Source organism: Salmo trutta, chromosome 39 (genome assembly GCF_901001165.1).
Source record: "Salmo trutta chromosome 39, fSalTru1.1, whole genome shotgun sequence".
Lineage (NCBI taxonomy): Eukaryota > Metazoa > Chordata > Actinopteri > Salmoniformes > Salmonidae > Salmo > Salmo trutta.
Window position 1 is genome coordinate 25,204,693 of NC_042995.1, and position 19,317 is coordinate 25,224,009.

Consider the following 19,317-nt stretch of genomic DNA (forward strand, 5'->3'; position numbering starts at 1 on the left):
TCCACGAGGTGAGATCTTGCATGGAGCCCCAGGCCGAGGGAGATTGACAGTTCTTTTGTGTTTCTTCCATTTGCGAATAATCGCACCAACTGTTGTCACCTTCTCACCAAGCTGCTTGGTGATGGTCTTGTAACCCATTCCAGCCTTGTGTAGGTCTACAATCTTGTCCCTGACATCCTTGCAGAGCTCTTTGGTCTTGACCATGGTGGAGAGTTTGGAATCTGATTGATTGATTTTATCTGTGGACAGGTGTCTTTTATACAGGTAACAAACTGAGATTAGGAGCACTCCCTTTAAGAGTGTGCTCTTAATCTCAGCTCGTTACCTGTATAAAAGACACCTGGGAGCCAGAAATCTTTCTGATTGAGAGGGGGTCAAATACTTATTTCCCTCATTAAAACGCAAATCAATTTATAATATTTTTGACATGCGTTTTTCTGGATTTTTTGTTGTTGTTATTCTGTCTCTCACTGTTCAAATAAACCTACCATTAAAAGTAATCTAGGCAATAACCTGCTGCCAAAGAGAATAATCTCTGTACTCCCCCAGGTTTTGATCACAGCTGATGCAAATAGTGCACAAATGAAAGCCCTCATCTCTTGTAACGGGTTGGCAGTCGTGGTGAAGGAATGAGGCACAGGAAGCAGCGAACACAGGGTAATGGCGTATTTAATTGACACTCACTCATAAAACAAATACTCCCAAACACAGAGAAGAAAATACACACGGCGTAAAATAGCGCCGACACGAACATGAGCCGTCACAATCGAAATAATCCCGCACAACATGGAAGCGGACCAGCTAACATAAATAGCCCCGCTAATTAACCAAACTAACACAGGTGCACAAAACCAAAAAGAAGGGAAAACCAAAAAGGGAATCAGTGGTAGCTAATAGGCCGGTGACGACGACCGTCGAGCGCCACCCGAGCAGGAGAGGGTGCCACCGTCGGTGGGAATCGTGACATCTCTGTGCACTATTTGCATCAGCTGGTATCAAAACCTGGGGGAGTACAGAGATTTTTTCCCTTTGGCAGCAGGTTATTGCCTAGATTTCTTTAGAAAAAAAACTGCCGTTGACTGATCAGATCAAATTATTGACATAAAGAGCCGTTGTGTTGAACACTGTGCAATGTTTAACAGTGAGAATGGCAGAATGTCATGTACTCACTCTATTCTATTGCTTCAACAGCTGACCAAGCATTATCACAACTGGAGACAGATATTAAGATAATACAAGGGTCTTCTATAAAGCTTAAACTTGTTTTAAATGCAAAGAAAACACATTTTATGATTTTTAATAGGTTTGGTTTTTAATAAGTTGGTTGAAAATACACTTGCACTTACGAGCTTAGATGGCTCTCGAATCAATCAGGTCTCTGCATATAAAAACTTAAGGATATGGTTGGATGATAAACTGTCTTTTAAAATGCATGTTGACGAACTTTGTAAACGGCTAAAAATCAAGCTAGGCTTCCTCTATAGAAACAGGACATGTTCGTCCTCTACAAATAGAAGACAAACTGCATGCTACTTTTATGTCTGTTTTAGATTATGGGGATATTATCTACATGCATGCTACAGCATCCACACTTATATCGCTGGATACTTTTTATCATTGCGCACCTAGGTTTATTACGGGTGCTAGCTATAGAACTCACCACTGTGTTTTATATCAAAATGTGCGTTGGACTTCGCTGTCCATGAGACGAGAACAACATGCTCTCCTGTTTGTCTATAAAGCACTTCTGAATAAACTTCCTTCTTATTATCATCACTCATCAACCTTAGAATTATAATTCCAAAAACCAGGTCTCAAGCATGGATTACACTTGAGGCCCACGCAATCTCTACAGAGTGGGTATGGCTGCCTTTTCCTGTTACGCTCCTTGCCTATGGAATAGCCTGCAGACCAAACTTAAACTTGAGATTCTTGTCCCCCTTGCCCCTTTTAAACATTTATTGGAGGATTTTTATTTTTGTATTACTTGTAACTGCTTCGGGTAATGCAAGTTCTTGTGCTGTTATGAGAATAACCTATGTGTAAATGTAACAATCTGCTGCTATATTTTTTGTGTTATCTGTGATTGTTTTGTTTGTCTTGTGTAGTTTCTTAATCATTGTACCTAAACTGTATGTGTAAACATGTATACGCAGGGCCCAGCTGTAAAAGAGACCTTGGTCTCAGTCTGTGTTCCTTGTTGAAATAAAGGTATAATAATAAAAGGGCCACATTTTTCCTGTGCAAAGAAAGGAGAAGAAATGTCTCTGATTTAGAACTACTCTGCATTGTTCAGAACTGTCTGTTTTGCTGACACTGATTGATTTATATTATTAGACAAAATTATGACTATGCAATCTACTCATCATATTAGTATAGTAGCATATTTTACATTAATCTGCAAATGCGATGATAGATGCATGCAATACCTTATTATAAAGGTGCAATTTTATGGTAAATAAATTGCTTCCCCAAACTTGAAACTCACAAGCCTATGGATGTCTGCATTTGAAGTCGGCCTTGCTGTGACTTGATATAACGCATCATTTTCACATTGCACTGTATGTAAATTTGTCAATTTATGATGAGGTTGAGTAGTGGTTGACATTGTATATGCTGTTCCACAGACCTTTAAACCAAATATGCCGACAATATTTAATGGCTGGGGTCTTTTAAAAAATGTGGGTGTAAAATGCAGTAAATGAGCTTCAACTTCCAACCCCCTCCTCCACACACACTAACTTTGCTGTTCACCGTTTTCACAAGAATGTATAGACACAATAAGCTTGAAGTAAGTGATGTCTTGGACGTCCTCATGTGAATTGATGTAATTGTCATGTTAAAACAGTAAGTCATATCATGTGATGAGCTCAAATATCCAAATGTAAATAGGTGCATATGGGTACAAAATTGTGTACTTTTAAGGCATATCCCCCCAATTAGCTCCTTACTTAGCATTATACAGCCAGGCTCAGATCCAACAGGCGGCATTAGACAGGATTAGCCTGCCATGATTTGTAAGGGCCAGACCTCCATTAAAATTCTCCCATAGTAAAGCATAGATTTTTCCTCTGTCTCCCGGCAGATCCCACAGAATGTACTGTATCTGTGGCTTGACTCACTTCATCTCAGCTTGAAACAGCTGAATAGCTAATAGCAGTGGAAGGAACCATGGGAAATGTGCATGGTCAGCTTGGCCGTGCTTTTGCTGGCTGGCTGTGTGTATTAAAGAATTCAATCTAGCTGAAAGATACATTAGATTAAAGAAGGGTTCTCTGGTTTTGTGTGTGTGTGTGTGTGTACTACAGTATTTTAGATTTCATCATCAATGACACCTCAATTGACCATTCTTCGCCACTTGCTTCTTTTACATTCTTACATGACCTTTACCCTCCTAATGTAGTTCCTCGACATAGCTGTTCGATATAAGCTAAGCTAACATACATTTTTGCCAAGCGGGTGAATGTTCTGAAGATTTTTTGTACGGCTAGGGGAAATGTATGGGAATCATATGTGATAAACTATGATCTCTACCTCCTGCCGTAAGCTAACCCTTTGTGACTGACACCAACTCCTTGTGATGCTGAGGCTTTCCTAATAAGGACACTGTACAGGGGGAAAGGATGGAGAGATTGGACAGGGGAGAAGGCAGGGTGGAGAAAATTGTATAGAAAGGTTGGACAGAGGAGGATGGAGAGATTGGACAGGTGTGTGGGAAAATGGAGATAGGGAAGACTATCTGAGTGGGGTCTCAATATATGGGACAGAGGGATCAATGAGTCTGGACCTAAACTATAAAGAGAAGGGTTTGACTCCACACAATGCAGTAGACTGTCATGCATCCAGCACCCAAACACAAGCAGGTCCTAAAACAAGTCCTCAGATATGACTTTATCAGAGCTTACCATCAGGGTTGGGGTCTAGTCTTTTTCAAGTCAGTCAAAACTGAAATTCGCCTATTTTCCTCAATGCTTCTCTGAGAAGAAATTGGAATTGAAATTTAAATGTACTTGCTTAAAATGGAATTGACCGCAAACGAGATGGTTACAGAGATGACGATACAGTCCAACATGTAATCGAATCTTATCTTATCCAACTCAATCTCTCTCTCTCTCTCTCATCCTTAATGAACAGGAACCCATAGGTTCATGTTACTATCGATCATCTCCTCCATTCTCCACCTTAGTCATTATGGCTGAAGATCACTATGCATGATGATGCTTAAACTATCTTCAGAGGGCATTGATGTTTTGCGAGACAAAGGCCTAATTAAGCAGGTGCTTGTCAGTTTGGGTTTATCAAGGCAGAGGGTTGTGGGGGGAGGCATGTGGGCTGGTTGAGTTCAGGTCAGTGACTTGGCACCAAGGCCATGGGCACCTCAGCCCTCCTGTCAGCCTCTGGTCAGTCATGATACATTTACCCTGGAGCAGAATAGAGAGAGGGAGGAAGAGAGGGAGAGATGCAAGATTAAAATCCCCTTGCCCGCTGTATATTACTGCTGTTCATCACAGCATTCTGAAGTTAGATAACAGCAAAACCCTTTTCAACATTCAATATCCCATCTTAGCTTTAGAAGAGCTTACCCAACTTTGAGATGCAGTGGATGGATGATTAGATTTTTGGGTCAGTCTCAATCAGGTGTGAGTAGTATTTGGGCAATCTAACACTAATACGTGCGTGTGCATGCCTGCCAGCCTGTCACGTGTGTGTGTGTGTCTCTGTATGTGTACACACATGTGCATGTGTGTATGTGCTTTAGTGTGTGGGAAAGCCTTAGGGATTCAGTGCAGCACCTGGCTCTCTTCCAGGCCAGGCTCTGATGTCCTAATGGATAAGTGCTGAGTGGTTTATTGCAGAGACAGCGCTAGCCCAATCCATCTTGTAGGAATGGTACAAGAAACATCAGCAAGCCTATAAACTGGTATCAGGCTTAAGTTCGCAGATAAAAATACATTCGATCATTTAGAGGAGACTTTCACATATTTTGTGCTTTTTCCTACGCCAGGCTTTGGGGGCACCCTTGGAAGAAAATAACAATGTTATCTCTATTCAGATAAGACCGACAATACCAAGTAAATAATAAAGTGCTATCAACAAGATTTCTTGCCCGAGATAAAAACCGGCTACGTCTCCTAAACTCTCACAGCCCCCATATTTTTCATTGGCAATTACAGTGCCTTGAACAAGATTCCTCTCAGAGGGTAAGCACAATGTCTGGTTATCAAGAGGGTGAGCACAATGTCTTTTGTCTAGAATATACCCTGCAAAAAAAATGTCAGCTTACAAAATATATTTTTAATGAATGTGCACAGACAATGTCCCCTGCTTTGTTTTGATGATGCAGTCAAACTCTGAAACAAACGTGCAGAGCAGTAGAGTGCGTTGTGCACAGTGCTTCAGATGCTCTGCTGATAGAGGAGGCAGTACCAATTATAGCCCAACCACCTCACATCTCTTATCCTTCTCTGATGTCAAGCTCCTTTCTGTCTCGCAAACATCGGCTGATCCAGTCCCCCATGCTCCCTCACACACACACACACACAGAGCCCCGGAACTCTGAGTGCAGAGGTGTACACCCAGATGAGTTTCACCCTCTGGAGATAATTAATGCAGAGAGTGCCTGTACCTGACAGCACTATACTGGATTTATCACACTACATATTACAACTGATTTGTGCATGGTTGGTATTTACAGTGCTATTCCTTTCCTAGAGCTGAATGTATGGATTGAGACACCTTTCAGCTCACAACAGTGTATTTCAAACCATGGCCGTAGGGCCGTAACACAAAACATAAACACACCGTTGCTGGTTGAATCAGCAGATGTTCAATCAGTGCTATATACCTAAGGAACAAAATAATTAATAATAAGAGACTGTTTATAGTGCTTTTGTGAAAAATACGATCTGAAATTATAAGTTTCAAGTAAAGAGTACATGCTTGACCCAGCTGGAATGAGCATACTTCTTCATATCCATTTGCTGAATTGCTTGGGGTATTGTTCATGCTGTCAAACCTTCACACGCTCAGCTCTCCCAAGATGCAATTGTGTGGACTTGCAATTGTTAATGTACCCAGAGCGCTCCCTTTCTCACTGTCAGAGGCAAAAGGGTGGATATCAGGAAAGTGGAAATAGCTTTTCCAGTGACCAGCTTGGCACCCAAAGTCTATCAATTCAGCCCTATCACTTTGTGCTTGCTGGAATGTTTCTAAATAATGTGTCTTATGTTCTTCCATCTTGGGAGAGAGAGGAAAAGCAATCCAGAAATCCTCCTACAGTTGATCGATTTTTTTGGTGGGACAATGTTATCATTTACCCCTTTGTCCTGGGATAGAGGGAGCTGTAATGGACCACTTAAGCAGAACTAAGAGTGGTGCCATATGGGGACTGTGTTTAATAACAACATGTTTCAGGGTCTCTCTCGGCATTCCCTTGCTCAAATGACAAATTAGTGTATGAGGGAAAGAGAAGGCTTTGTGGGTATTGATTTATTTTGTGACGTCAATTAATTTTGCCACAACTGGCCATAGATTGGATATTGTCTCAGCGTGTTGGGTTTCCTTTAAGAGTCACCATTTGTCCTTTGGTCTTCTCATCCTTTAAGTGCTTTTACAGATGGTTTTATGCCAGCCATTTCTTTAGCCCCCCCCCCCCCAGCTAGACACCTGGTTAATGCAGCCTTGTTAGTTTGACTTATACATAGGTACTGTACATAGCATTAAGATCATTGTTAGAACCATCATGCCATTTTTAAACAGAGTTGTTTCCCAAGTTCTAGTGTTCCTAATCATTCGCAAAGCTGGCAATCACAAAGACAGTTTATACCTTGATTTTTTTTGTAGCAATCATTGCAGGGAAGCACATTAAGAAGTGAAGCAATGACAAAGAAACGTTAATAGCAGACTTTACTTTTTTGTACAAATGCCTAGTTTTTTTTTTACTGTGGTGAATATCAACATGTACAGCAGTAACAATAGCAGTTTCAAGATGAATTTCAGTTGCCTAAATAACACAAACACCTTAAAGTTGTCCAAATCTGCAATTTTTGTATAAACTGTTTGCTGGTGTGGTATCGAACATGTGTTCTCCCTTTGGCATGGGTTGTGTTCATGGTACAGTATGTTAAGCAATAAAGCATGAGAACCCGTTGATCATTGTGAATAACCCATGACGAAAAGGGCTGTTTTTATGTATGAGAAGTGGAGTGCTGGGAAACAGCCCTTAAGAGTGCCTTTTGATTTTATAAAACACTTACCAACATATTTAAAAAAAGATTAACATGTTTTCATTAAAAACTTTATATTGAGTAATCCTAGTCATTCGTTCTATCTCTGAGGTTGCAAGCCAAAAGCACTGGTTATTCATTCTATTGGCAAGGTATTTGTATTTATTAAGGATTCCCATTAGCTGCTGCCAAGGTAGTAGCTACTCTTCCTGGGGTCCAGCAACATTAAGGCAGTTATATACAATAAAAAATATTACATTACATTTCATAGCAATTTTCACAACACATTAAGTGTGTGCCCTCAGGCCACTACTCTACTACCACACATATTCCAATGTGCATGTGTGTGTAGAGTGCATGTGGTAGCATGTGTATGCGTGTGCCTGTGTGTGTCTCTTCACAGTCCCCTCTGTTCCATGGTTTAAAAAAAATATCTGATTCTACTGCTTGCGTCAGTTACCTGATGTGGAGTAGAGTTCCATTTAGCCATGTGCACCTCCCATAGTCTTTTCTGGACTTGCGGATTGTGAGGAGACCTCTGGTAGTATGTCTTGCGGGGCATGAATGGGTGTCCGAGCTGTGTATCAGTAGCTAAACAGACAGCTCGGTGTATTCAGCATGTCAATACTTCTTACAAAAACAAGTAGTGATGAAGTCAATCATGAGAGAGTGACATGCATATTATTAATGTTAGCTCTCCATGTACATTTAAAGGCCAGCCGTGCTGCCCTGTTCTGAGCCAATTGCAAATTTCCTAAGTTCCTCTTTGTGGCACCTGACTGGAAAGTAGTCCAGGTGCGACAAAACTAGGGCCTGTAGGACCTGCCTTTTTGATAGTGTTGTTAGAAGGCAGAGCAGGGCTTTTTTAATGGACAGTGTTCTCCCCATTTTAGCTACTGTTCTATCAACATGTTTGACCATGACAGTTTATAATCCATAATTATTCCAAGTAGTTTATTATTTTATTTGTTTATTTCACCTTTATTTAACCAGGTAGGCAAGTTGAGAACAAGTTCTCATTTACAATTGCGACCTGGCCAAGATAAAGCAAAGCAGTTCGACACATACAACAACACAGAGTTACACATGGAGTAGTCAGCTCAACCTGCTGAATTTCCACATTATTCATTACATGATTCAGTTGAGGTGTAGGGTTTAGTGAATGATTTGTCCCAAATACAATGCTTTTAGTTTTTGAAATATTTAGAACTAACTTATTTCTTTCTACCCATTCTGAAACTGACTGCAACTCGTTGTTAAGTGTTGCAGTGATTTCACTTGCTGTAGTAGCTGACGTGTTGAGTCATCTCTCAGCCAATCATCAGTCATTTGTGTAAGTGCCGTACATGTTGAATGCCCTTCCCTATAAGTGTGCTGAAAGTCTGTTTACTGTAAAATTGCATTGTATCTGGTCATACACAATTATTTCCAAAAGTTTACAAAGGGTTGGTTATTGGCTGATTGGTCAGCTATGTAACGTGTACACTGGGAGTCGGGAAGCAAGTTCAGGGAGTGTAATTAATAACTAAATGAACATGGAACAAAACAAGAAACACGGGTAGCATACCGACATGAATACTGGATCAGAAACAATAACGCCTGGGGAAGGAACCAAAGGGAGTGACAGATATATGGAAGGTAATCAGGAAGGTGATGAAGTCTAGGTGAGTCTGAGGAGGCGCTGGTGCACGTAACGATGGGGACAGGTGTGCGTAATGCCACACGATGCCGACCAAAGGGACCAGGAGCGGACCGTTCGCCTCTGCTGAGAGGTGGGAACATGCTGAGAGGTGGGAAGTTAACGAGCCGGCTGAGGCACTGGAACCTGACGAACCGGCTGAGGCGCGGGAACCTGACGAGCCGGCTGAGGCATGGAACTGTTAACAGGCGTTACCCATGGATAATCGTGAATAACTTACGGATATCAACCAATCAGCATCCAGGATCAGACTTGACCATTAAAACGTTCCTTGAGCACTACAGTATATCATATTAATCAAGTGCTATTTGCATGTGAAAATGGGAAAGCATTAGCTTCATTGTTTACATTTTGTTGATTGGTAAAATCTTTGATGGTAGCCTATGCAGATCTTGCAAACCATGAGCCTAATCCTTACTTAAAATAGCATTTAAGAGATTTGCATGCCACTTTATGCTGGCCATACATTACATGATTTTAAACAGCGACTTTGTCATGATTTGGGATCCATGGCAAATCCTATCGTTGTAGGCTCCGACCAAAACGTTGTTGATCGCATAATGTGAGCGGGTGAAAGACGTGCGATTATGGGTCTTGCACTCTACCGATTCGCATCTTAAGTCCCGATTATTTTTCAGACATTTTTGGTCATATCTTGTGTAGTGAGGGGGGTGCTACGATGCGAATTGCAATTTGTTCTCCGTTGCTTGGCTACAGCCACAGAGTAGGAGGCGGGCCATGACACATCTGGAAATCGCAGTACATGGAGGTGTCTAGACAGGTCGCAACGTGTAATGTGAACACACCGGTCGCAGACTTCAGGATGACAAGATTATGCAAACAATGTGCATAATGTAAGTGTTCCAATGATAAAAAAATCTGATGTATGCCTAGCTTTAGTTGTGCATGCAGATCTCAAGTGGGGAATGCGTCCTCAGAAAGGTGGATTCTCGCTCCTTGTCTATGCCTAATTACTGTACCTTAATGATGTAAACTTATTTTGAGCAGTTTGTATCGGTGGAATTAGTCAAGTGTCTTCATAAGCTTTATTTGGCAGTCATCAATAAAGAACTAGAATAACAGAGACCACTGTGACTCATTGCAATTATCCATAATTAACCTCCCTTTTTGGTTAATGTAAGCACATTTCAGAGCACTTCCTCCAATATGGGTATAATTAACACTTCTAAATTTGGTACCCTATAGAGTCAGGGATTCTGTAGAATCAATGAATGTTTCATCCTTCATTAGCTGTCGTTATATAAGATTCATTCTCAAGTTCTCCCATGGAGGCCCCTATGCATCCTTTTCATCTTCCAATCCGTATAATGCTGAATGAGAAATAATTAAAAGGCTCTTGAAATTTCCTGGTTAATACGATCACAATGCAATATTTATGCAATGCAATATTTATCTTCCATCACGCTGAAAGATGATGTTGTTGATGATGGTGGATTTCACTGTGTCAATTTTTATTATGAATTACATGCACAGTGCATAATACAGTATGTTTTCCAGTGGAATAAATATTTATTATAGTGTATGACACTCCCATAAGATTCATAGCATGATTTGATGAAAAGAGACAGGATGCTTCCAAGCACTTAAAAACTGTAAAAATAGTAGCCTACCTAAATATGAAGTACAAACATACACATGGTAATCAGGAAGTATTAATAAAATATGTACCAGACAGCAGCGTAAACATAAACACAGCCAGAGGGAGAGATGGAGGGTCAGATAAGACATCAGGTGCTTAGAACTAGCACAAGACTTTTGTGCACAAGCTTTTATGATTTACATCACAGGTTTTAGTCTTTTAGGAGTCACTCTTGTTAGTGCAGACAGGGCATGAACAACATTTTAAATCATCCAAAATATAAGAGGCTTTATTAGCTGCTTAAGTTCGTAAGTGTGTGAATTGTACAAACATACTCAGTTAAAGCACTTCTTACAGGTGCTTAGAAGTATTGCTTGTCATGTACACAAATACCCTAATAGTTTGATTTCCTGCTCATCTCATTTACCTTCTACCTATCTATAAAACATCAGAGTTCCTTATCTTTCACAATATAACTTTATAAAAAAGCTTCTGTAATCAGACGTGTAATGCTGCATATCTTACCATCAGCTTGGTGAGCTTCAATCCAATGGGTCAGTGATCCAGATCCTAGAGGCAAATCACAGCCCAGGCCCCTGCTCCCATCCCTGGGGCTGTGTGGCTGGCTGCAGTGCCCCATGTGCTGGCTATGGAGCCCAGCTGTCCCTGGTGGTGTCCTGAGCAGATGTGTCCTCTATGCCTGCCTTCCTCGCTCCACTGCATTTGGGCTTCATCATTCACACAAAGGGTCCCTGCTGCTAATGTCACCTGACAGGGTCCTGATCACTGTACACGTTTTTATTTTATTTATTTAACTTTTATTTAACTAGGCAAGTCAGTTAAGAACTAATGTTTATTTACAATGAAGGCCTACCCCAGCCAAACCCGGATGACGCAGGCCAATTGTGCACCGCCCTATGGGACTTCCAATCACAGCCAGTTGTGATTCAGCCTGGAATCGAACCAGGGTCTGTAGTGATGCCTCTAGCACTGAGTTGCATTTGCCTCAGACCGCTGTGCCACTCGGTCGCTTAAAATAAATCCTGCCATGCCCTCAGACGAACCATCAAACAAGCAAAGCGTCAATACAGGATTAAGATTGAATCCTACTATGCTCGTCAGATGTGGCAGGGCTTGAAAACTATTACAGACTACAAAGGGAAACCCAAAAGCGAGCCTACCAGACAAGCTAAATACCTTTTAAGCTCGCTACAAGGCAAGCAACACTAAAGCATGCACAAGAGCACCAGCTGTTCTGGATGAATGTGTGATAACGCTCTCGGTAGCCGATGTGAACAAAATCTTTAAGCTCTTATATCTAGACGTTCCGCTAGCGGAACACCTGCTCCAATAGCCAATGATGGGCGTGGCGCGAATTACAAATTCCTCAAAAATACAAAAACTTCTATTTTTCAAACATATGACTATTTTACACCATTTTAAAGACAAGACTCTCCTTTATCTAACCACACTGTCCGATTTCAAAAAGGCTTTACAACGAAAGCAAAACATTAGATTATGTCAGCAGAGTACCCAGCCAGAAATAATCAGACACCCATTTTTCAAGCTAGCATATAATGTCACATAAATCCAAACCACAGCTAAATGCAGCACTAACCTTTGATGATCTTCATCAGATGACACCCCTAGGACATTATGTTATACAATACATGCATGTTTTGTTCAATCAAGTTCATATTTATATCAAAAACCAGCTTTTTACATTAGCATGTGACGTTCAGAACTAGCATACCCACCGCAAACTTCCGGTGAATTTACTAAATTACTCACGATAAATTTTCACAAAAAACATAACAATTATTTTAAGAATTATAGATACAGAACTCCTCTATGCACTCGCTATGTCCGATTTTAAAATAGCTTTTCGGTGAAAGCACATTTTGCAATATTCTCAGTAGATAGCCCAGCCATCACGGCTAGCTATTTAGACACCCACCAAGTTTAGCACTCACCAAAGTCAGATTTACTATAAGAATAATATTATTACCTTTGCTGTTCTTCGTCAGAATGCACTCCCAGGACTTCTACTTCAATAACAAATGTTGGTTTGGTCCCAAATAATCCATAGTTATATCCAAACAGCGGCGTTTTGTTCGTGCGTTCAAGACACTATCCCAAAGGGTAAATAAGGGTTACGCGCCCAATGCGTTTCGTGACAAAACATTTCTAAATATTCCATTACCGTACTTCGAAGCATGTCAAACGCTGTTTACAATCAATTTTTATGCCATTTTTCTCGTAAAAAAGCGATAATATTCCGACCGGGAAAGCGTGTTTACATTCAAAGAGACAGAAAGTAAAAGCATGGGATCCCCTCGTGCACGAGCCTCAGTCTGATTGCCCTCTGATCGACCACCATCCAAACACGCTAAAGTTTTTCAGCCAGTGGCTGGAATTACATCATTCAGCTTTTTCCCGGGTTCTGAGAGCCTATGGGAGCCGTAGGAAGTGTCATGTTACAGCAAAGATCCTAAATTTTCTATGAACAGAGCAAAGAAGCTCAAGGAATGGTCAGAGAGGGTACTTCCTGTTTGGAATCTTCTCAGGTTTTTGCCTGCCATATGAGTTCTGTTATACTCACAGACACCATTCAAACAGTTTTAGAAACTTTAGGGTGTTTTCTATCCAAAGCCAATACTTATATGCATATTCTAGTTACTGGGCAGGAGTAGTAACCAGATTAAATCGGGTATGTTTTTTATCCGGCCGTGTAAATACTGCCCCCTATCCCCAACAGGTTAAAGGGCAAGGCCCAGAAATGGTCAGCAGAGATCTGGCTGTGCCGCTACCGGCATCTGTCAATGAGGTTGGCATCAGCATACATGGCTTAAGGAAATGAGGCGTCACAGCTCCGCATAAAGAGCAGATTCGGTGTGACCGGATCTGGATCAGTGATCTCTGTAAAGACATATTCCAAAGGTTTGGAGTTCAGTATTCCTTCCATGTCTGTCAGGACGGTCCGCAAGATGGTTTCAGTGACAGTTTGGTCCCACAGGACGACTTGTAAGGCCGTTTTCACCGATTTCATCTCTCGCTCAGAGTTCCAATGTAGCAATTGTTTGCTTGCAGACGATTATAGGCTTGAAGTGGCTTCCTTGATAACGCAGGTTGCCAGCCTACGTATGAAACTCGGGAAAACGCAGAGTTGAACCTTTACCTTTTCTACACCGGTGGCTGGATGGCGTTCGCGCATGTTGGATGCATGTCTTGCCATTGTAATCTCCTGCCTCTCCTCCCCCATCTGGTAGCGGAGTCGAAAGAGCACAGCAAGAGCAGGGTAGCCTAGTGGTTAGAGTGTTGGACTAGTAACCGAAAGGTTGCAAGTTCAAATCCCCGAGCTGACAAGGTACAAATCTGTCGTTCTGCCCCTTAACAAGGCAGTTAACCCACTGTTCCTAGGCCATCATTGAAAATAAGAATTTGTTCTTAACTGACTTGCCTAGTTAAATGAAGGTTTTAAAAAAAAATGGCCATGGAAGCTGAAGACAGCAGTCTCCTGCAAAGCAGTCTACACTCTCAATGAGTGGCCTGGAGTGGATACAAATAATTTCATTTCCCTGGAGCCTGATCTTCCAACACCTTTGTTGCTGTAGCTACCGGTGTCTGTGGCCACTGTGCCTACTCCTTCCCTGAAGTCGATGTCGGCAACTCTCCGTCCCTGCTCTGGATCAAGTGGGGCTTCTCCATCTGTCGGAGGCCTGCACCATCCTGCGAAGCTTGGTAGTGGCTGGATTTCCTAGGTCTTCTTGCCACCTGCGATTTTGGGCAGCTCCATGGTAAGAAATGTGACTGTTCTTGGTGCAAAAAAATGTGTCTTATCCTGGAGCTCAAGTAAATGACATTACTAAGATGCTCTCTAACGTACTACACCAGGACATGGACATCAATTCCCATGTGGGATTTAATGACACTATGAAGGGCAGCTCTGGACAGTTGAAACTGGATTTCAAAGAGCTTATTGACTCTATGCTAGACACTAATAAAATACCCATCAGATCTGGCCCTGTGTCCTTCCTGAATCGTGGCATTGAAAGCTTTAGCAGGATTTTTTCTCTTCACAACTGGTTACGTGATTATTGCAGCTCAATGGGTGTAACTTTTGGAAACAAAACACATTTTATTAGGAGGACGGGATCCACCCTAATAATTTGGGTTTCTGGATCCTTTCAAAGCATTATAAGAACGCATTGAGAAAATTACTTCTCAATGACCTAAGCCTAGCTCACTTCATCCCGACCATTGTGTCACTGAGTCATCATAAGGCTTCAACAAATGTACATTTTACCAGGGGCATTGACAGACACAATGTAAGTAATCTAATAGACAGTTGAAGTCGGAGGGTTAACATACACCTTAGCCACATACATTTAAACTCAGTTTTTCACAATTCCTGACATTTAATCCTAGTAAAAATTAGGATCAGTTAGGATCATCACTTTATTTTAAGAATGTGAAATGTCAGAATAATTCTAGAGAGAATTATTTATTTCAGCTTTTATTTCTTTCATCACATTCCCAGTGGGTGAGAAGTTCACATACACTCAATTAGTATTTCGTAGCATTGTCTTTAAATTGTTTAACTTAGGTTAAATGTTTCGGTTAGCCTTCCACAAGCTTCCCACAATAAGTTGAGTGAATTTTGGCCCATTCTTCCTGGAAGAGCTGGTGTAACTGAGTCAGGTTTGTAGGCCTCCTTGCTCGCACACACTCTTTCAGTTCTAGTCACACATTTTCTATGGGATTGAGGTCAGGGCTTTGTGATGGCCACTCCAATACCTTGACTTTGTTGTCCTTAAGCCATTTTGCCACAACTTTGGAAGTATGCTTGGGGTCATTGTCCATTTGGAAGACCCAATTGCGACCAATCTTTAACTTCCTGACTGATGTCTTGAAATGTTGCTTTAATATATCCAAATAATTTCCCTCCTCATGATGCCATCTATTTTGTTAAGTGTACCAGTCCCTCCTGAAGCAAAGCACCCCCACACCATGATGCTGTTCTTCTGCTTGCAAGCCTCCCCCTTTTTCCTCCAAACATAACGATGGTCATTATGGCCAAACAGTTCTGTTTTTGTTTCATCAGACCAGAGGACATTTCTCCAAAAAGTGCAATCTTTGTCCCCATGTGCAGTTGCAAACCGTATTCTGACATTTTTATGGCGGTTTTGGAGCAGTGGCTTCTTCCTGGCTGAGCGGCCTTTCAGGTTATGTTAATATAGGACCTGTTTTAATGTGGATATAGATACTGTTGTACCTGTTTCCTCCAGCATCTTCAAAAGGTCCTTTGCTGTTGTTCTGGCATTGATTTGCACTTTTTGCACCAAAGTACGTTCATCTCTAGGAGATAGAACGTGTCTCCTTCCTGAGCGGTATGACAGCTGCGTGGTCCGATGGTGTTTATACTTGCGTACTATTGTTTGTACAGATGAACGTGGTACCTTCAGACATTTGGAAATTGCTCCCAAGGATGAACCAGACTTGTGGAGATCTACAATCTTTTTCCTGAGGTTGATTTCTTTTGATTGGCTGATTTCTTTTGATTTTCCCATGATGTCAAGCAAAGAGGCATTGGGTTTGAGGGTAGGCCTTGAAATACATCCACAGATACACCTACAAATGACTCAAATGACATCATTTTCTGGAATTTTCCAAGCTGTTTAAAGGCAGTCAATTTAGTCTATGTTAACTTCTGACCCACTGGAATTGGGATACAGTGAATGATCTGTGAAATAATCTGTCTGTAAACAATTATTGGAAAAATTACTTGTGTCATACGCAAAGTAGATGTCCTAACCGACTTGCCAAAACCATAGTTTGTCAACAAGAAATTTGTGGAGTGGTTGAAAAACTAGTTTTATGACTCCAATCTAAGTGTATGTAAACTTCTGACTTCAACTTTATGTCCCTCTAACTGCCCTGAATACCTCTGCTGATCCTACAGCTATTGTATGCAGCAATCATGTGCCTATGAACCAGATTTATACCGTTAGCACTGAGGCGGTGTGCCCTAGTAGGAAGTCCACTGTGTGCAGCTCACCCTGCACTAACATAAATAACATGATAATATCTACTTCTGCTAAGCTTCCCAGTAAAGCAATGGAAACTAGAAAAGTGGTCAAAATAGCCTACGTTAACATACACTACCGTTAAAAAAATTGGAGTCACTAAGAAGAGCACATTTGTTGTCCATTAAAATAACATCAAATTGATCAGAAATACAGTGCAGACATTGTTAATGTGGTAAATGAATATTGTAGCTGGAAACGGCATATTTTTTATGGAATATCTGCTTAGCCGTACAGAGGCCCATTATCAGCAACCATCACTCCTGTGTTCCAATGGCATGTTGTGTTAGCTAATCCAAGTTTATAATTTATAATTGATCATTAGAAAACCCTTTTGCAATTATGTTAGCACAGTTGAAAACTGTTGTTCTGATTAAAGAAGCAATAAAACTGGCCTTCTTTAGACTAGTTGAGTATCTGGAGCATCAGCATTTGTGGATTCGATTACAGGCTCAAAATGGCCAGAAACAAAGAACTTTCTTCTGAAACTCATCAGTCTATTCTTGTTCTGAGAAATGAAGGCTATTCCATGCAAGAAATTTCCAAGAAACTGAAGATCTCGTACAACGCTGTATACTACTCCCTTTACAGAACAGCGCAAACGGGCTCTATCCAGAATAGAAAGAGGAGTAGGAGGCCCCGGTGCACAACTGAGGAAGGGGACAAGTACATTAGAGTGTCTAGTTTGAGAAACAGACGCCTCACAAGTCCTCAGAATTCCTAGAATTCCAGCATTCCAGCATGCCTAGAATTACAGCATCCCGTTGTCGCCTCTTCACTGTTGATTGTGAAACTGGTGTTTTGCGGGTACTATTTAATGAACCTGTCAGGTGAAGACTTATGAGGTGTCTGTTGCTGCCCACTCAAGACAAAAACGTCAAACTGTTATCAGTGCCTGCAACCTGGTTCCGGTTGTCAGTCAACCTACCAGGGTAGTTACAAACAGCACAGTAATTAAATCATCAGCATGTATTGAGCACATCTGTACTATTGCTGCAGAAATGTGCTTTAAAGCAATTTCCAAATCCATCAGATGTAGCGATCACAATATAATAGCCATATCTAGGTAAACCAAAGTTCCAAAGGCTGGGCCTAATATAGTGTATAAAAGGTCATACAAGAAGTTTTGTAGTGATTCATATGTTGATGATGTAAAGACGATTTGCTGGTCCGTGGTGTGTAATGAGGAGCAAACAGACGATGCACTAGACACATTTATGAATTTGCTTATTTCAGTTACTAATAAGCACGCACCCATTAAGAAAATGACTGTAAAAACTGTTAAATCCCTTTGGATTGATGAGGAAATTAACAATTCTATGGTTGACAGGGATGAGGCAAAAGGCAAAGCAAATAAGTCTGGCAGCCCAACTGATTCTAGTGAGGATTTGGTTGCACTTACACAACCGCTCCCCAGAATATTAATCGCTAATGTCTAGTCCTTAGTTAACAAAGTCGACGAAAGCAGGGCAAGAGTTGCTTTCCAAAGAGATATCCGGGATTGTAACACACTCTGTTTCATGGAAACGTGGCTAGCTTGGGACATGCTGTTGGAGTCCAAACAGCCAATGCGATTTTCAGTGAATCGCACCGACAAGAATAACCATCTCTCTGGTAAGAAGAAGGGCAGGGTTGTACGTTTCATGATTAACGACTCATGGTGTAATTGTAACAACATACAGGAACTCAAGTCCTTTTGTTCACTTGACCTAGAATTCCTCAAAATGCCCCTATCATCTCCAAAGAGAACGCTCCTTGGTTATTGTCACAGCCGTGTATATCCCCCCGCATGCAGATACAAAGACGGCCATCAAGAAACTTCACTGGACTTTATGCAAACTGGAAACCATATATCCTGAGGCTGCATTTATTGTAGCTGGAGATTTTAACAAAGCTAATTTAGAACAAGGCTACCTAAATTATATCAGCATATAGATTGTTGTACACAAGCGAGTAACACGCTCGACCATTGCAACTCTAACTTCTGCAATGCACACAAGGCCCTTCCCCGCCCTCCTTTTGGCATATCTGACCATGACTCCATCTTGTTGCCCCCCTCCTATAGGCAGAAACTAAAACAGGAAGTGCCCATGATTAGGTCTATCCAACGCTGGTCTGACCAATCGGATTCCACGTTTCAAGTTTGCTTTGATCATGTGGACTGGGATATGTTCCAGGTAGCCTCAGATAATAGCATTGACGTATACGCTGACTCGGTGAGCGAGTTTATAAGGAAGTGTATAGCAGATGTTGTACCCCCTGTGACTATTAAAATTTACCCTAACTAGAAACCGTGGATTGATGGCAGCATTTACGCAAAGCTGAAAGCACGTACTACCGCATTTAATCATGGCAAGGCGGCTGGAAATATGACCGAATACAAACAGTGTAGTGTAGGCAATCAAACAAGCGAAGTGTCAATATAGAGACAAAGTGGAGTCACAATGCAACGGCTCAAACACAAGAAATAAAAAATATATGAAAATAACCTTTCACTCAATGTCAGCAAAAAAAAAGAGATGATCGTGGACTTCAGGAAACAGCAAAGGGAGCACCCCCCTATCCACATCAACGGTACAGCAGTGGAGAAGGTGGAAAGTTTTGAGCTCCTCAATGTTCATATCACCGACAAACTGAAATGGTCCACGCACACAGACAGTGTGGTTAAGGTGCAACAGCGCCTCTTCAACCTCAGGAGGCTGAAGA